Source organism: Leptodactylus fuscus, chromosome 4 (genome assembly GCF_031893055.1).
Source record: "Leptodactylus fuscus isolate aLepFus1 chromosome 4, aLepFus1.hap2, whole genome shotgun sequence".
Taxonomy (NCBI): domain Eukaryota; kingdom Metazoa; phylum Chordata; class Amphibia; order Anura; family Leptodactylidae; genus Leptodactylus; species Leptodactylus fuscus.
In genome coordinates this window covers 34,312,360-34,331,793 of record NC_134268.1, presented here as the reverse complement: position 1 = coordinate 34,331,793, position 19,434 = coordinate 34,312,360, and the positions used below count along the sequence as shown (strand labels likewise).

Genomic DNA, 19,434 nt, shown 5'->3' with positions numbered 1-19,434 from the left:
TCAGCAGGGGTACAACATCCAGGACCCCCACAGATCAGTTGTTCCATGAGTGCTGCTTGCTCTTCACAGGTCATATGATGTCATGTTCCTGCCTGATGACAGTTCAGTCCCATTCAAGTGAATAGGATAAGCTATGCTACCACGTATAGGGGTTGTATAAACGTATTTGCACTGTGCTTGGTAAGTAGTGAATCATCAGGGGTCCAAAACCCGTTCCCGTTGCCTTGTTTAAAGCGGCTTCAACATTTGGGTGAGCACTGCTGTCTCTTCTCCCAACTCATTGTCTAGGGGCTGAGTGTTGCTGATTTTAACTGATTGTCTATCCTAAGGATAGGCCATCAATTACTTATCCTGGAAAACCCCTTTGGCTAAGACCCAACGTTGAGGAAATGCAGCTTTTTTTGTTGCAGATTTTGTTGCTTTTTTTTGAGCCAAAGCCAAAAATGGCTACACAAGAAATGGGAAATATATAGGAAGTTCTTATACGTCTCCCTTCTGCTCAATCCACCATTGGCTTGGGCTCAAAAAACCGCAGCAAAATCTGCAACAAAAAAAGCTGCCTCAGCCTGGGGCCTCAGCCTTAATAACAGCAACAAGTATCTACAGTACATCGCAAGTACAATTAAAGAGACTACGATATCGGAAAAACATGGCTGCTTATTTCCAGAAAGAGCGCCACTCTTGTACACTGGCAGTGCCTGGTATTGCGGTTGAGCCTTAATGTGCTGCAATATGACAAGGTAATCAGGACTATAAAATGAACAGAACTGTAGACAATTATGGAAAACCAATCCATACACACCGCATGTCACAACACAATGCAGGAACAATTTTGTCTTGCTAAAGAGGTAAATAGTCCGCTAGCACACAGAGAAAATTGACTATATTGCTTTTAAGCGGTGCAGGGCTGTATTAACACATGTTGACTTTCTCATATAAAGAATGATCATTTTTAATACTCAAGGCAAAGCGGAGATCTTTCTAAACAAGACGACTAACCCTGCGTGTGGGTACAATGCTGAAATATTAATAGGAAATCGTTTCTGTTTCTCGCACGCTTCTGGAATTCAGATGTCTTTATGGGGAGATTAATGGCAGATAGCTTCTTGTGCAATTAAGGAGATGGATCTTACAATTTATGAATCAAGATTGCAATCATTACCATTCCCATGGGGGCATGACTAAGTAGACCACCCACATTGATTGCACATGGCAGGATCCGAGAAAATATACAGCTGACAAGCCATCCGAATAACAAAACCTCCGGATTAAAATAAAGTGCAGGAGCAATTGGAATGAGGAGTTATAACACGACGCCGCGGCTTACAGCGCCGATGCCATCTCGGGCAATTAAGGAAAAATTTATAGGGATTCATCAGACTCTAAATAGGGACAATTAGTAATATGATATTACTATGGAATCATAAATAACCATTTACTGCCATGCTGTGAGAGGTAATTCAATGGAGACGGCCCAAACAACTCGGCTTGTTTATTTACTATGGAGAATATGTAGCATTAAAGGGGATTTCTGGATTCAAATTATTGACGACCTAGACCAGAACTACCAGATCTGTGACCCATTCAAGTGAACTGCAATGCTCTGCTCTGGCCTCTATACATTGACTAGTGCTATCTGAGGGGGGTCGATATCTCCACCAACCACCTGTCCTCAACAGCTGATACACAGAGAATGGAGCAGGAAGCAGACAGGGCTGTTCTATGAACCAATGGACCAATCAATGCATCATCAATGCTCACATTCAAGTGAACTGCAATGCTCTGCTCTGGCCACTACCCATTGACCAGTGCTATGTGTTGGGGGGTGAGGGTTGGTATCTCCATCAATCAACAGCTGATACACAGAGAATGGAGCAGGAAGCAGACAGCTCTGTTCTTTGTGCAATGCTCCAATCAATGCAGCTTATCTCCCATTTAAGTGAACTGCAATACACTGGCCTGCCCACTACACAGTGAACAATTGCTATCTGTGAGGGTTTGACATCTTGCAGCCCTACCAATCAGCTGATACACAGAAAATGGCACAGGAAGCAGTCAGCTGAGTTCTCTGTGTAGTGGTTAAAGTGAGTCACTGTAGCTAGGCTCTCATTCACGTTAACTGCAATACCCTGGTCTGGCCACTACACTGAGAACAGTGATATCTGTGGGTGTCTGACACCTGGCAGCTCTACCAATCATCTGTTCTCAACAGCTGATACACAGAGAACGGAGCAGGAAGCAGTCAGCTCAGTTCTATATGTAGTGGTTAAACTGAGTCACTACAGTTTAGCACCTATTCAAGTAAACAGCAATTCTACTAATTCTGCCGCAGTTGGATTTGTTTCTCTAGGCCTCAATGTTACTGAGCAATCAATGCTGTTATTTTAGCATATTAATGCTTTTCTGATGTCAGGTGGGCGATCTCTCTTCTTCTTCTCTAGCCCAGAATCGCCCCCCCTGACACTAAAATGCCTAAATATCCTGAGACTAAGAGGAATGACTGCATGGGAAAGGTTGGGGCTAGAGAAAAAATTCTAGCTAAATCAGAATCAGTAGAGAGGCGCCTATGGAAGATTTGTTAGAGATAATTAAAGGTCTATTTTGTGAGACCTTCTTAAGTAGAAGTTAAAGTCACCAAGATAAAGCAGTGATGTGTCACCGCACGATCTGCAGGTGGAGTGCCGCATATATACAGTGCCTACAAGTAGTATTCAACCCCCTGCAGATTTAGCAGGTTTACACATTCGGAATTAACTTGGCATTGTGACATTTGGACTGTAGATCAGCCTGGAAGTGTGAAATGCACTGCAGCAAAAAAGAATGTTATTTCTTTGTTTAATTTTTTTTTAAATTGTGAAAAGTTTATTCAGGGAGTCATTTATTATTCAACCCCTCAAACCACCAGAATTCTGTTTGGTTCCCCTAAAGTATTAAGAAGTAGTTCAGGCACAAAGAACAATGAGCTTCACATGTTTGGATTAATTATCTTTTTCCAGCCTTTTCTGACTATTTAAGACCCTCCCCAAACTTGTGAACAGCACTCATACATGGTCAACATGGGAAAGACAAAGGAGCATTCCAAGGCCATCAGAGACAAGATTGTGGAGGGTCACAAGGCTGGCAAGGGGTACAAAACCCTTTCCAAGGAGTTGGGCCTACCTGTCTCCACTGTTGGGAGCATCATCTGGAAGTGCAAGGCTTATGGGACTACTGTTAGCCTTCCACGGCCTGGACAGCCTTTGAAAGTTTCCTCCCATGCCGAGGCCAGGCTTGTCCGAAGAGTCAAGGCTAACCCAAGGACAACAAGGAAGGAGCTCCGGGAAGATCTCATGGCAGTGGGGACATTGGTTTCATGTAATACCATAAGTAACGTACTCCACCGCAATGGTCTCCGTTCCAGACGAGCCCGTAAGGTACCTTTACTTTCAAAGCGTCATGTCAAGGCTCGTCTACAGTTTGCTCATGATCACTTGGAGGACTCTGAGACAGACTGGTTCAAGGTTCTCTGGTCTGATGAAACCAAGATCGAGATCTTTGGTGCCAACCATACACGTGATGTTTGGAGACTGGATGGCACTGCATACGACCCCAAGAATACCATCCCTACAGTCAAGCATGGTGGTGGCAGCATCATGCTGTGGGGCTGCTTCTCAGCCAAGGGGCCTGGCCATCTGGTCCGCATCCATGGGAAGATGGATAGCACGGCCTACCTGGAGATTTTGGCCAAGAACCTCCGCTCCTCCATCAAGGATCTTAAGATGGGTCGTCATTTCATCTTCCAACAAGACAACGACCCAAAGCACACAGCCAAGAAAACCAAGGCCTGGTTCAAGAGGGAAAAAATCAAGGTGTTGCAGTGGCCTAGTCAGTCTCCTGACCCTAACCCAATTGAAAACTTGTGGAAGGAGCTCAAGATTAAAGTCCACATGAGACACCCAAAGAACCTAGACAACTTGGAGAAGATCTGCATGGAGGAGTGGGCCAAGATAACTCCAGAGACCTGTGCCGGCCTGATCAGGTCTTATAAAAGACGATTATTAGCTGTAATTGCAAACAAGGGTTATTCCACAAAATATTAAACCTAGGGGTTGAATAATAATTGACCCACACTTTTATGTTTAAAATTTATTCAAATTTAACTGAGCAACATAACTTTTTGGTTTGTAAGATTTATTATCTGTTAATAAATCCTGCTCTTGTTTGAAGTTTGAAGGCTCTAACTTATTTGCATCTTATCAAACCTGCTAAATCTGCAGGGGGTTGAATACTACTTGTAGGCACTGTATATATTACATCGAGGTTCACCATAAGCAGGGATATTAATGGTGCCCATTTATGAATATTTGCTGCATAAAATCGCTCATCGGATCGGCCAGAAACCCTCTGTAATTATTGCATTAAAGGCTGAGTGACATAAATGACAAACATTTGTACAGGGATTATCTCACACAAAGAGCAGGTAGAAACGTGGAGAAGGTAATTCAGTGACTGCTTAACAACTGCTCATACCACTAGGGGCAGTCTTTATGGGAAGTTTACCTCTCAGTATTGTTCTGGTGTGTGGGAGGAAACCAGAGTACCTGGAAGATACCTATTCAATCACTGGAAGAACCTAGGTCAGGGGATAATCATACACATTAGGGAGAGTGTGTTCCTACATAGGCGTACAGAGACTTACAAGTCAATTCCTGCTCCGCTAGGGATTCTGGGTAAAAAATATGCAAATCTATTCTCCAGGATGTAATTAGGAGAACAGTGCCTCTGTATGCTGCCCTCTAGAGGGCAGCCCGCTTAACATCATGCATGACTCAGTTAAAAAGTCTACTGACATGATGCAGAGTTTATTGCCAAATTAGTATTTCTATTCCAAAAGGAACAAATTCCCAGCTATGGAAGAAGCTACAAACACCAGGTAGATATTGCCCTTGGTTGTATTAGAATCCAGGAACCGAACGCTACAAGACAACAATGCTAACCACTGACCCACTGTGCTGCCCCTGTAAAAAGTCATAATTATCTCAACCACCTTACTGATCTGGTTCCATACCTCCATGTCTCCCATGCCTCTGTTAGTTTTTAATCCCTGGTCACTCTCGACACAAGAAATGCCGTGTAACCAGTCATTGGAAGAGGCAGATGACTCCAGCAACCAGTGAGTGGATACAAGGGCACCAAACGGGACCAAGAAGGAAAAATTGGCATGAACATCAGGAGTATCACAACAGTGGTCTGAGGGTATCATTGGAGGTAAGTATGATTTTTGCGTTATTGGGTCACCCAAGTTAATCTAGAGGAAGTAAAAAAAAACAAAAAAAAAAACACTGTTAATGGTCCAGATTGGTACAGACTAGAGATGAGCGAACACTGTTTGGAACAGCCGTCCCGAACAGCACGCTCCCATAGAAATGAATGGAAGCGGCCGGCACGCGGGGGGTTAAGCGGCCGGCAAAGTCTGCGTGCCAGGTGCTTCCATTCATTTCTATGGGAGCGTGCTGTTCGGATCGGCTGATCCGAACAGTGTTCGCTCATCTCTAGTACAGACCAAATTCACTATTAAAGAGATTTCCTACATTTTTTTCTATTCATGGCCTATCCTTAAAGGGGTATTCCCATCTCAAGGATCCTATATATACTGGTAGCTTATGTAAATTGAAGACTTATCCTACATATATTGCTTTAGAAATGCTGCTTTGTTTTCCTGCTATGTGACCTTATTTCCCCCATTGTTTACACAGGGTTACCATAACCACATACCTGTGAGATAGGACAAGTGACGAGATTCTGCCAGCAGGACAATCAGTTCAGCTAATTGCAGTTTGATGTTAAAGTCCTGTTTGTTATCTCTCTATGTAAACACACAGATAACATTGAGTCCAGTCTCTACAAGCATGTGCATATTATCTGATCTGCATATATATTAGATTTCTAGTAATCATAAGTATTGTGATACTTTATAGTCAATAATGCATCAATATTCTACATTACCCTGTGCCTTTAAGAATAAATTGAACAGCCTCTTGTCCTTTCTATAGTATATTGTCTTGTAGGAGCCGAGTGCGAACGGCTGTGTATTCTGTGCCACAAAAGGATAACAGCTCCGTCATTGATTTCCATCAGATTCTCCTCGGATTTGATGGTTAATAAAACATTGTGTAGATACTGTAGCCTAGGAAACCTGTTTATTACTCCTAAACGTTGGCCGGATTCCCCGCGGCGCCTGTAGTCGGTGGGTGTGCCTGATTTGTGTCAGTGTTCTTGACTAATTTGCAATAATGAATAAATGTATAATCTGAGGTAAGCAACCACTGGGACTCGGGTACATGTGTGTTTTCTATTTACAGGGCTCAGTAACTACGACAGATCCTCCGCATGGAAATTGTCACTCATTCCACCAAACAAAAGTGTCACGCCATAGCTGCGAGCATGACGGGGAATTTGTGGGTTCGTATGAAAAATGAAGCACATTGCACGACTAATTAAAATGAGTCTAACGAGAGAGGTATCAGCCAAGGATGAGAGCGTCGATCTCCTGCCAGAGAGCTAAGTGCTTTGGGTGGCGGGATGATTAACTCTGCCGCTCCGTAAGACTGGGGCCTTGGGCTCGCTCGCAGCCATCTGCATGGGATTTGTATGTTTTCCCCTTGTGTTCATATGGTATTCTTCTAGCAATTTCACTTTCTTCCCAATATCCAAAAACATAATGACAAGTTAACCGACTTCCTCTTAAATTGGCCCTAGTGGGCTATCGCATGTCTGTACTGCCGGATTAGATTGCAAGCTCCATTGGGATGGCAGAGTTGAAAGAATACATAATGCTGAATAAAATAGTAACTTAACATACGTACAGTGTATACATATATACTGTATATAGTTGTGCGTATATCTAATATTGTAGGGCAGAGGGTCCATGTAAGGTCTTATTCACATGAATATTTTAAAACACACTGGGGAAAATTTATTACAATAATAATAATAATAATAATAATAATAATACATTATTTATTTAGAATTATTTATTACGGATTTACAAAATTTTTCTGACATTAAAAAAAATTCCAAAAACATCAGGCAGACAACTTTTTTAAATGCCAGTTGGGACATAAATTATCGCAATTGGTGTTTTTGTGCCACTTTCCCAAAATGGAGGGGTAGCAAATTTGGTGTAAATGGCATAAATTGTACTCCTAGAACACAGTCCAGCAGCGAAGGAGTCTCATTAATCAGAAGGCGCTTGCCTAATCATAAATGAGGTGAACCCTCCATTGGCGCAGAGGCCAAGAAAACTGGACTTCAAAACACCTCTCTCCTATACAGTGGCGTAACTAGGAATGGCTGGGCCCCAAGGCAAACATTTGCCATGTCCCTGACCATTCATTTCCCCCCTCCACAAAACGCATTCCTGCACTCACTATTATTTGGCCCCTGCACACAGTATTATGCCCCATAGTGACCCCTGCACACACTATTATCCCCCATAGTGGCCCCTGCACACAGTATTATCCCCCATAGTGGCCCCTGTACACAGTATTATCCCCCATAGTGGCCCCTGTACACAGTATTATCCCCCATAGTGGCCCCTGCACACAGTATTATCCCCCATAGTGGCCCCTGCACACACTAGTATGCTCCATAGTGACCCCTACATACAGTATTATGTCCCATAGTGACCCTGCACACAATATTATGTCCCACAGTGACCCCTGCACACAGTATTATGTCCCATAGTGACCCCTGCACACACTATTATGTCCCATAGTGACCCCTACATACAGTATTATGCTCCATAGTGACCCCTACATACAGTATTATGTCCCATAGTGACCCCTGCACACAGTATTATGTCCCATAGTGGCCCCTACATACAGTATTATGCCCCATAGTGGCTCCTGCACATACTATTATGCCGCATAGTGGCCCCTGCACACAGTATTATCCCCCATAGTGGCCCCTGCACACAGTATTATCCCCCATAGTGGCCCCTGCACACACTATTATGCCCCATAGTGTCCCCTGCACACAGTATTATGTCCCATAGTGGCCCCTGCACACAGTATTATGTCCCCATAGTGGCCCCTGCACACAGTATTATGTCCCATAGTGGCCCCTGCACACAGTATTATCCCCCACAGTGGCCCCTGCACACACTATTATGCCCCATAGTGTCCCCTGCACACAGCATTATGTCCCATAGTGACCCCTGCACACACTATTATGCCCCATAGTGGCCCCTGCACACAGTATTATGTCCCATAGTGACCCTTGCACACAGTATTATGTCCCATAGTGATAGATAGAGACGGGGCGATACAGGCAGACGTACAAGCCACGGGAGAACAGACTGTGCCAGCACTGTGACCAGGGGGTCCTAGAAGACGAGACCCACTTCCTGCTACACTGCACCAAATACTCAGCTGTGAGGGCCGTCTACTACCAAAGACTCTCTGCCCACATCCCAGACTTCGTATCTGCAGACGAGAAGAGGAAACTCTACATCCTACTGGGAGAAGAAGAGGCCACTGTGGAGATCGCTGCCCAATACGTGTTCAGCTGTCACCAAATAAGAGGAAGATGAGACTCCACAGACTGTTATATTTATCCCAATACATCCCTACATACAGTATTATGCCCCATTGTGACCCCTACATACAGTATTATGCCCCATAGTGGCTCCTGCACACAGTATTATGCCGCATAGTGGCCCCTGCACACAGTATTATGCCCCATTGTGGACCACCCATGAACAACTATTATATTCTGGGATCTTTTCAGACCCCAGAGTATAATGATTGGAGACCCAGGGGAGGATACAAACATAAAAAAAACAATGTTACTTACCTCTCCTGAGCTCCAGCGCACTCCTCGCTACTTTCGGTCATCTTCAATGTTGGACCAGATATCACGTGAGCCGGGCCTGCGTCACGACACATAATGCTGCAGAACCGCAGACTACTGAAGTGCAGAAGAGGTAAGTAACACTGTTTTTTTCTGTTACCTACTGTATGTAGGGGTCACTATGGGGCATAAAAGTGTGTGCAGGAGCCACTATGGGGCATAATAGTGTGTGCAGGGGTCACTATGGGGCATGATATTTGGGGGTCTGAACAGGAGCCAGGATCAGTAAGTAAATAGGGCCCATTACTTGCTGGGGTTACTCTAGCAGGTAACGGCCTATTAAAAGAAAAAAAAAAACATCAGGGGCCCAATGATTCTGCAGAATCTACAGTCTCCAACACAGATGTGAGTCTAGCCTCAGACCTGTGAGAACATCCCAGGCAATGCTCCTACAAGCTGTAGGCTGTAATAATAGTAGCGTGAACCTTCCCTAACGTCTAAGTAAACTATGTACATGCCTTTTCTGACTGCGTGCACACAATATACAGTCAGCTTACCGTTCTGCACTTTCTCTCTTACTCTGTACCCCAACACCCGGCGTGTTTTTGGGTTGTGTTTTTCCTTTTTAAGGTTGCATTCACTCCTCGCTGTATTGTTCACTCTACCTGAATATCTATGCAAACATTCTCAATAAAGCGAGTAAAAAAAAAAAAAAAAAAAGTTTATGCAAACGAAAAAAAAAAAAATATTATAACAAGCAACCTTCATAAACTAAAACTTTCCCATTTCACACTAATGGAAGAAATTGAAGTAACCTGGATGCCAAGAATTTCATGTAGAAGTTTTCTGATGTATTATCCTTGGTGGCATTGAGAAGGTTTCCTTTCTTAATAAAAACAAGATGTTTATCATAACTTTTTGCTTCAATAAAAGAAAAAAAAAAGTGATTTTAAAACATTACCGTGTATGGAAGGTCAAACGCATAAAAGTGTGGTATTTAAGAGCTGGGAACTCAACAGCTGCAACAAATCAGGTCTAAAAAGTACTTTAGCCCGAGTTTTATAAGTCTGCAGTAAAAATTACAGGAATACTTCACATGACACCAATGTAACTACAGGGGAAAAAACCTCAAACTACCAAATTAGACCAACATCGTACTACGGGAGCCACAGGACTGCAACAAAGATCCTGTGTATTCTAAAAAATTCACTCTCTTGACTTCCAAAACTTTGGACCCAAGATGGATTACCCAGAGGGTCCGGAAAATCCGACCTATTCAACCGGGGTAACAAAAAATTGGGTCAAACAGCTGGGCAATAAGATAATACTCGCTCATCTCTAGTCATGAGGTATACAAGGTACAGTATATACTAAAACAGAAGGGAAACCAAGAGATGGTTTTCATTTTTGATCCATCAGGCATGAACTTTTTGTAATTTGTTTTTTTTTGAGGATTTGATTTTCGACCTATATGGGGTCTCCCTACGACTGACATTTTACACCTAGCCATAGATATCTGTCCATTGTGGAGCCCTTCAACAATCACTAGAACAGGGGTCCAATGTCCTTATTCTTCTTTAATATATAAGGGCCAGGAGGATCCGTCTGAATGGAGCAACGTTTGAGGATATGTGCTTCCACTCCATTTAAGAGCATGCAGTTGGAGAGGAGGTTTCAATGCTCCGTTCCGTTTCAAGGTTTATGGAGTATGTCCAATTCAGATAATTCAAAACGGATCAGAATTGCCCAATGAGTGAATGTAAGGCCCGGGTTCACATCTGCGTTGGGGGCCATTCTGTTCCCCTATCTGCAAGCAGGACTTTTCTCTCCATGTTTCTCGTGCAGAATCCGAGTGGAAACCACACGGCCCTCATTATAGTCTATGGAGTCCGCAGGTTTCCTTAGGTAACCGCTTATTTCTGCAGATTGGTTTCCATTCGGGGGTTCCCCAAACAACCTCCCCGAATGGAAACCCGATTGTGGATGTGAACCGGGTCTAAGATGGTAGGCGCTCGGATGTCATCAAGTCCCTTCCATTAGAAATTCAAGCCCCCTCGAGCTGCACACTTGGTTGTGTCCAAGGGGTTTTCGAGGCTAAATAATGAATGACCTATCCTTAGGATACATACTAACGTTGGGTGTTCGGGTCCTCCTGGGGACTAAAACCCTTTGTGCAGGTATTTTCTCTCCAGGGATTTTCGGCAGCATCTGTGCTGGAATCTACTATGTAGACTCCAATGCCGGCCTTAAAAATTGTCAGGAGTCAGGTAACTGGCCAAGAAGCTGTAGTGTTCTGGTGCGTGCAGCACAGCCACACATTTGTAGAATTCTACCCAATTCTCATTCTGTTTTATTTCCACTTTCCAAGAATATTAAATGGTGTCATTAAAAAATGCAAAGTGTCCCCCAAAAAATAAGCCCTCATACAGCTTTGTGAATAGAAAAATAAAAAAAATATATAGCTTTTCGGGTAAAAATTGACCTGATCCTGCAAAAGTTAAAAAATGAAGATAAGGAATAATGGTCAAAATGAGCCCTTTAGGCCAATTTACATCTACTATGTATGCCTGACATCAGCGCAGGAAGCGGGTATAGCAGCTTAGTATTGCAGGTATATCCACGTATAGTCAATATCTTGTGCATTGCAGACTATACATTGTATATCTAAGATTGCAGTCTACATTGATGCTTAATACGAGTGTACAGTCAGCCGTTCAGACTGCGCAGAGCTCCAGTTACTGGTGATAAAAGAGCGCTCCGATGTAATGAAGCGTCCTCAATGACCCGAGTCCAACTGTGCATTTTCTTTTTTTCAGAAAGATGTAAATGCCATCTTCAGACGTGGAGAAAAAAAAAGCCATAAAACAGAGCCCATGAAAAACATCCTAGAGGGATGCATGACAGAGCTGTGTATCAAAACCGAGAGAGAAATGTAGAAAGAGGAAGCCTGGAAAAAAAAAGAAGCCAAAATCCTTTCAAATGATCTGTGATGCTTGACTTCTTTGTTCTGCTAAAAACCGCTTTAAAATGGGAACCTTCAATAGATATTCTGATATGTAGGTTGAGGAATGGAACGCTTTGAGCCGGGAGGACGTGGCAGGATAAAAGTAGACGGGGCCGCCTCGTTCACTTGAATCATGTAACGCCGTTGAAGGAAAATGGAAGGATGAGAAAGTCAACTCATCCACTTCACATCTGAAAGGCTCCGGATTCCTGGCAGACTTTATAATGGCGGTAAATAATTCTCTGGGGGGGACTAATATTATATAGACTGAAAGGCTCCCGTGCCATCAAGCCATGATCCTGGCCGAGACACAAGGACAAGGCAATATTAGCCGATCATTGACCTAGGCGGGCCGGTCTTTCACTTCTAGAGATGGGCAAACTTTGCGAGATTCGAAATGAACAAAAATCGGAAGTGTGATTATTATTATTCACTGGGGCAAGTGGGTACCCAAGGGAGGTGCAGAAGCATTATAAATCCTAATACTCACCTCTTCTGGGCTCCCCTGCAGCATCCGGCGCTCCGTGATGATCCTCTCTGGCACTTAGGTGACATCACAGGCATCGGGGGACTGTTGAGGCCTGTGATTTGGCTTTAGAAGTCATGTGAGAAACACGGATGACGTGAAGCTTGAATGCATGAAAATTTTGGTATTTTGTTTATCCAAATCCATCTTGCTATTCCAAAGATATAGGCCCTGTAGTATTTATTTAAATTAGGGTATACTAGTCAAGTGGATAGTTGACCCTATTATGCAAAAATACTAAGTGGGCTTATATCTTTGGAATAGCTGAACAAATTTGGATGAACAAAACACTAATATGCATAGTTGATGCATCATTTTAGGCCTAGTGTCTTTTTAAAGTAAATTTAGGTCTTCAAAGCAATTCCCCCTTAAAGGGGCTCTATCAGCAAAATCATGCTGATAGAGCCCCACATATGCGTGAATAGCCAATCGAGCGGACATAGTGAACATGAAGAGCGTTTAAGACTTCATCGTGCACGTCCTGAACACTTCTGACAGAGGACAAGAAATTAGCTTAGGCTCGGCGTCATCCTATGACTAAAATATTGTACTCTTGTTATATCATTTGTGACGACTCTGTGTATTGAGATCCATCTTTCTGTGTGAGATTCGCCACTTCGGCATTAAAGGGGCTCTATCAGCAAAATCATGCTGATAGAGACCCACATATGCGTGCATAGCCTTTAAAAAGGCTATTCAGGCACCGTAAATGTTATATTAAACTACCCCCCCCCCCCCATTTTAAAATAATAACCTAAAAAAGAATGTGCGCCACTTACGGATCATGCATGCTGGGCGGGCATTCAGGGTGTGTCTTCATCTTCGTCCCCGCCTCTTCTTCTTCCAATGTCTTCGGGTCCCGTCTTCCTCCGGCGCTCGCGAGCGGACACTGATATAAAAATAATAGCCTGGGCGCATGCGCAGTAGCATGCGGCTTCTACTACAGCTACTGCGCATGCGCCCAGGCTATTTTTTTTTTTTATCAATGTCCGTTCGCGAGCGCCGGAGGAGGACGGGACCCGAAGACATTGGAGGAAGAAGAGGCGGGGACGAAGATGAAGACACACCCTGAATGCCCGCCCAGCGTGCACGATCCGTAAGTAGAGCACATTCTTTTTTAGGTTATTATTTTAAAACGGGGGGTAGGTTAATATAACATTAGCGGTGCCTGAATAGCCTTTTTATGTGGGTCTCTATCAGCATGATTTTGCTGATAGAGCCCCTTTAATGCCGAAGTGGCGAATCTCACACAGAAAGATGGATCTCAATACACAGAGTCGTCACAAATGATATAACAAGAGTACAATATTTTAGTCATAGGATGACTCCGAGCCTAAGCTAATTTCTTGTCCTCTGTCAGAAGTGTTCAGGACGTGCACGATGAAGTCTTAAACGTTCTTCGTGTTCACTATGTCCGCTCGATTGGGTAAATGACAGAGATAATGACAAAGAACATTGCATCCTGGTATGTACTTGTGGGGAAGATCTGCTGGGAGCGTTATTCTCAGAACTGAATGTGATTCTAAAGTGTTATCTCATAATGTTTGCACTTATGCCAAGTGTCCCTGTAATTCAATATATCCTTGCTGGGAATAAGATAGTGTTTGAGGTGCGGACATTAAGAAATAGTCATATAAGACACAAACGTGTAACGCAAAATAACAAGAGACAAGTAGAATAAAAACCTCCAAAAAAGTCCCTGCAGGATTTTACATGCCGTATTCTGTTCTTACAATGAACATCAAATATTAAAGGGGTTGTTCCATCACAAGGATCCTATCTATACTGCTTGTTAATGTGGATGTAAGACTTTTCCTAAATACACTGCTTCAGCAAAACTGCCTTGTTTGTCCACTATCTTACTTTATTCATTTCTCTGTTGACACAGCCCTTGACTTATCTGGTCAAAAGTCAAGTGATGTATCTGCTGCTCTCAGGGGGGTAGGGAGGAGGGGCTAAGTGCACGGGAGCGAGCCTGGAGGGGGGGATAGTTTACACTTTGGGGGAAGGGGCCACCAATACAGACCCGGCATCCGCTGTAATAGAGAGGCGGATGCCGGGGAGGGTTACACGCTAGCACAGGTGCCTGCGACATCGCTATGATGCTGCTATTCCGCTTCTCTGCCCCCAGCATCGCTCCTGCCGCTGCTGGCTTCATGCAGGGCAGGAGCGTAGCGATGTTGCAGGCACCTGTGCCAGCGTCTAACCCTCCCCGGCATCCGCCTCTCTATTACAGCGGATGCCGGGTCTGTATTGGCATTGTGAAGGCTGGGGAACTGACTGGTCTCACCATCTATGAGCGCGCACGCAGGGCCAGCGGCATAGAAGCGATGTCATCTCGCTGCTGGCTTTGCATATGTAACCCCGCCCACCAATGACGCAACAAAGCAGGAAGAAAGAAGATTTTACAGCCTCAAAGACTGGTGAGTATGCGACGTGGGAATACCCCTTTAATGAAGATATATCCATAATCAATAGTTATCTCATCTGTCCACAGGATATGTCATAATAAATATCTGCTGAGGGTCTGATCGCAGGGACCCCCACCAATCAGGTAGAGTTCCATGCGTGAAAGAAACGGTAGTGTGTGTATGTGACTACCACTCCATTGACTTCTATGGTTCTAGTAGGGATAGCTGAGTACAGAAATCAGTGAGATGGGTTGCAGAACGCGCATGGTGTGGATGGGGCCAACACCCGCACCCTATTTATCATAATTTATGACACTAAAATGGTGTAAATGAAGGCAAACTCTATTGCACAAAGGAGCTGGCATGGATTTACGCTTTGGTAGATGTCCACTTTTTTAATACGAGCCCAGGGAAGGGAACAAAAAAAAAAAAAAAATACTCACCTGTCCCAAGTGCTCCGGTGTCTCCCAGCGCAGTCTGGTCCTGCTGCTCCAATGTTTTCATTTGGCGAAATCCCTGCGACACTGTGACATTCCGTGTCCATTTCCTTAAGCTGGAAGAAAACACTGGAGCAGAAGAACCAGACCAAGTTGGAAGACACCGGGACAGTTGAGTTATTTATTTCACCTTCCCCGGCCTTGTATTACAAAGTGGTTTTTCTGTACAATCCCTTTAAGAGCACCCTCCACTGGCAAAGGGGACATTAAGACCATCATAAAATACACCGTTCTTGATGAATCCCTCTTTGTACAGGGAGGTCCAAAGGTATGGAGACACCTAAATAAATGGAAATGAAAAGCCCCATCCTGTGTGTGGCATTTTGGAAATGGGCATATCTAGGGTGGTGGTATAACAGTAGTGCAGTATAACAATAAACTCACAGTCCATAAAGGCCTGTCTGTAGTTTTGTGTCCCAAATCATACTGTCAAATTCCCTTTAAGACTGCGGGACAATATGGACCAGCCTCCTCAGAAGATTTGGCAAAGAACAGCACTCACCCATAGTTAGCTGGAAATGCTTTATTGGACAATGCACACAACGCGTTTCGGGTCATTATAGACCCTTTCTCAAGTGTAGATATTTCTTACACAGTTGGCCAAAGCATGCTTTGTTCTTTGCCGAATCTTCTGAGGAAGCTGGTCCATATTATCCCATTGTCTTCATGTCTTTGTACAGCAGCTGGCCTGACCCCTTACCACAGAAGTGTTCTAGGCCTCAAGGGTTGTTGTGACGCATTCACAAGCCTACCAGGCGAGAAGCCACTCGTTCTTCCATTATCTATCTGCTATATCTAGTGGTGATACACGAGGATCCGCTCGGTGCTGTTCTCTCTGTTTTTGAGGTTCTCCCTTTAATGGGGTTGTCCCATCACAAGCATCCTATCTATACTGCTAGTTTATATGGATTTAAGACTTTTCCTAAATGCATTGCTTTATCAAAACTGCTTTGTTTGGCCGCTATCTTAATTTATTCACTTCATTGTTTACACTCCGTTTCTATGGCCCTTGGGATTATCTGCTCATTTGTCAAGTGATGTAGCTGCCTGCTCTCAGGGGGGAGGGAGGGGCTGGGAGCAGCTCTGAGCTGTTTGTGTCTGATAAGTAGCAGAGCTTCTCAGAGAGCTCCGGGATTTCTGAGCTCTTATCAGTCGGTTTAATTGAATTTGGCTGATAAGGGCTGAGATAGGGAGTCCGTCCGTTACCTCTGTATGTAATGCAAACTGACTCAAATCCAGCTCTGCTACATCGGCTTCACACTGTGGTAATTCATTTACAACCAATCCCGTGCAAGTGAAACCCCGCCCACCTATGTGCCGAGAAAAGCAGGAAGTGAAGAGAGCACAACAGCCTGCAGGTTAGTGAACAAATGTCATGGGAATACCCCTTTAAGACTGGGCAGTGAAGTCAGAGCTGTAGAGTCGGACTTGAGATCACGTTTGGGTGTAGTCAGAGTCAGAAAAAAGTTCTAGTTTTATAGTGGTTATTTTCCTTATAATAATTATTTTAATTAATTGATACATAGTTTATTACATATTTACCGCTAACTTAGCTAACCGCTAGCTTTTTAATGAATTAGAGGATTTTTACTACTTCCGAGTGTCCAAGGCGGTCAGCCATTTATGAAAGAGTCAGAATCGGAGCGAGAGTTGGAGTCAGGCTGTGGAGAAATGGAGGATTTGGAGTCTGCACAGCCCTGGATTAGTCATTAGTTATAAAAGACTTAAAGCGGGGACCAACTAGGCCTAAGTTTATCACACAGTATTCGGCACTTTGCCAGGACTGCTGTGACATGTTATATGTTACTCAGTGACCTTCTTCAGGACAACCTTTATAGCCAATTGTTACATTGTATTTCAACTTTTACAGGTCTTGGAAAAAAAAAAATGTCTTATTTAGGTGTCGACTCCAGTAGAAGAAACTTCAGCATTCTTTTAAAACAAGCTTTATTGATCTTCTGTCGCCATAAAGTTTAGGATAGTGTATGAGCAAGCGAGACAGTGCGGCTTATTATAAATGTGTCTCATTATATCATGCTGTCCCTGAGCTGTCCTCAAATTTCTCCATCCACTTGGGACATGACAGGAGCGCCCAGTGCGACACAGGCAGCGGGGCTAATGATGGAAACGCCACTAAATATGTGACTTACCAGGGGACATTCATAGCCAGCACGATGCTAGATACCGCCACAGCTTCATGGAGAGGAAGAGAAGAAGCTCGTACCAGGTTACTAGCCTACCACAATTCTGCTTCTACTTCAATATTACACAGGTAAGTTGACAATAAAATGATCATCTCTGGGTTATAGAAAATACTTTAAAATAATGTAAGCCTAAGGCTCCGTTCACACGGGGAGCGGATTGGCGGATTTTGGCCCTGAGAGTGACGCGGGTAGCTGCATCATAAAAGGGCCAAAATGCGCCTGCCACGACTGTTGTGTCTACCGACAGTCGCGGCTTTCCCCTCCGGAGTAGGCTCAAATGAATGGGTCTAGTCCGGAGGGTGCTGCCGCGAGGTGGACGCTGGGGCTGAATCAACCGCGGAGTCCGCCTGAAGAAAGGCCAGCTCGCTTCCTTTTTCCGGAAAAAAGTAAGCTAGTGGTCTACATAGGCCTCCATTATGAGGGGGCAGATTATGACGTGGATTCAGCGCCAAAATCCGTCCCCTCTTGCCCCATGTGAACGAGCCCAAACTGCTTCAGCTAACTGGTTAGAATATACACAGAACTTCACTGGTATGAGCAGTAGTTTGTACTCCAGAGCTGCTCTTTCAATCATAATGAGGAGCAGAAAGTGGTCACCATAGTTGGCTGTATAGGAGCAATGCAATGAGATATTTCGGGTATCCATTCACCCACCTCCTAGCATCTATATAAGGACGCCCCCGAATGTTCCCTCCTCTCTCTTCCCGTCAGTCACTTTTATATTTATACACCAATCAGATAGAACATTAAAACCTCTTGCCTAATATTGTGGCCCTCGTGGGACACTGGCTGGGAATCCTTGGCTTCCTTTACTCTTGGTAAAGACAAGTTGATCCAGAGTTTTACACCAACTGCTAAATTTGGAGTCAGAACAACATTTTTTCCCCTGATCTGGGGCAATTTGCATTAGCCTCATGGGTTTTCTTCTTGACTTCCTCCAAATCAACGCTGTAACGTTACAGAACAGACTTGCTGGACCGGTGTCTTCATCCAACCTCACCTACTATCTAACTATGTGTAGACCACCCTCATGCTTCTGAAACAGCTAGAACCCATGGTGACTCCACAAGACTACCGAGACCGTCCAAAAGTAACTTTTTAGCAATTTATTTGACAAAAGGTTTTCTGTGGGATCAAACTAGCATTTATTCCTCTCGGGTGCCCAGAAGTCTGTCATTGGTTCACCTTCATCTTCCTTGCACAACTTTTGATAGGTACTCATTTGTGATAGGCAACTCGAAACACCTGTTGTATTGGAGCTGCTCTGACCCAGTCATCTAGCCACCACAATCTGGTCCTTATCAAAGTCACTCAGATCTTAAAGGAAAAACATGTCAGTTCCCGATGTCCCAGGCCACTGTCCGGTCCCGCAGCAACCTTGAGCTTTTCCAGTGAAAGTATCTGCCACATGTGACTACAGAGGCCAATCAGCAGGCTAAGGAAAGGAAATGGGACGTCTCGGGTGACGTATGCAAGTGTCCTGTGTCCTTTCCTTAAAGGGGTTGTCCTATCATAAGGATCCTATCTATACTGCTATTTTATGTGGATTTAAGACTTTTACTAAATACATTGCTTTATCAAAACTGCTTTGTTTGGCTGCTATCTTAATTTATTCACTTCATTGTTTACACTCCGTTTCTATGGCCCTTGGGATTATCTGCTCATTTGTCAAGTGATGTAGCTGCCTGCTCTCAGGGGGAAGGGAGGGGCTGGGAGCAGCTCTGAGCTGTTTGTGTCTGATAAGTAGCAGAGCTTCTCAGATAGGGAAGGTGAGAGCTCTGGGATTTCTGAGCTCTTATCAGTCAGTTTAATTGAATTTGGCTGATAAGGGCTGAGATAGGGAGTCCGTTACCTCTGTATGTAATGCAAACTGACTCAAATCCAGCTCTGCTACATCAGCTTCACACTGTGGTAATTCATTTACAACCAATCCCGTGCAAGTGAAACCCCGCCCACCTAT

General features: G+C 44.1%; 1 protein-coding gene across 1 annotated transcript in view; it reads right to left on the bottom strand.

The window, feature by feature from the left end:
- Positions 1-19,434, bottom strand: part of CPQ (carboxypeptidase Q) — a 327,320-nt gene that overhangs the window by 209,206 nt on the left and 98,680 nt on the right. The window lies entirely within an intron of this gene.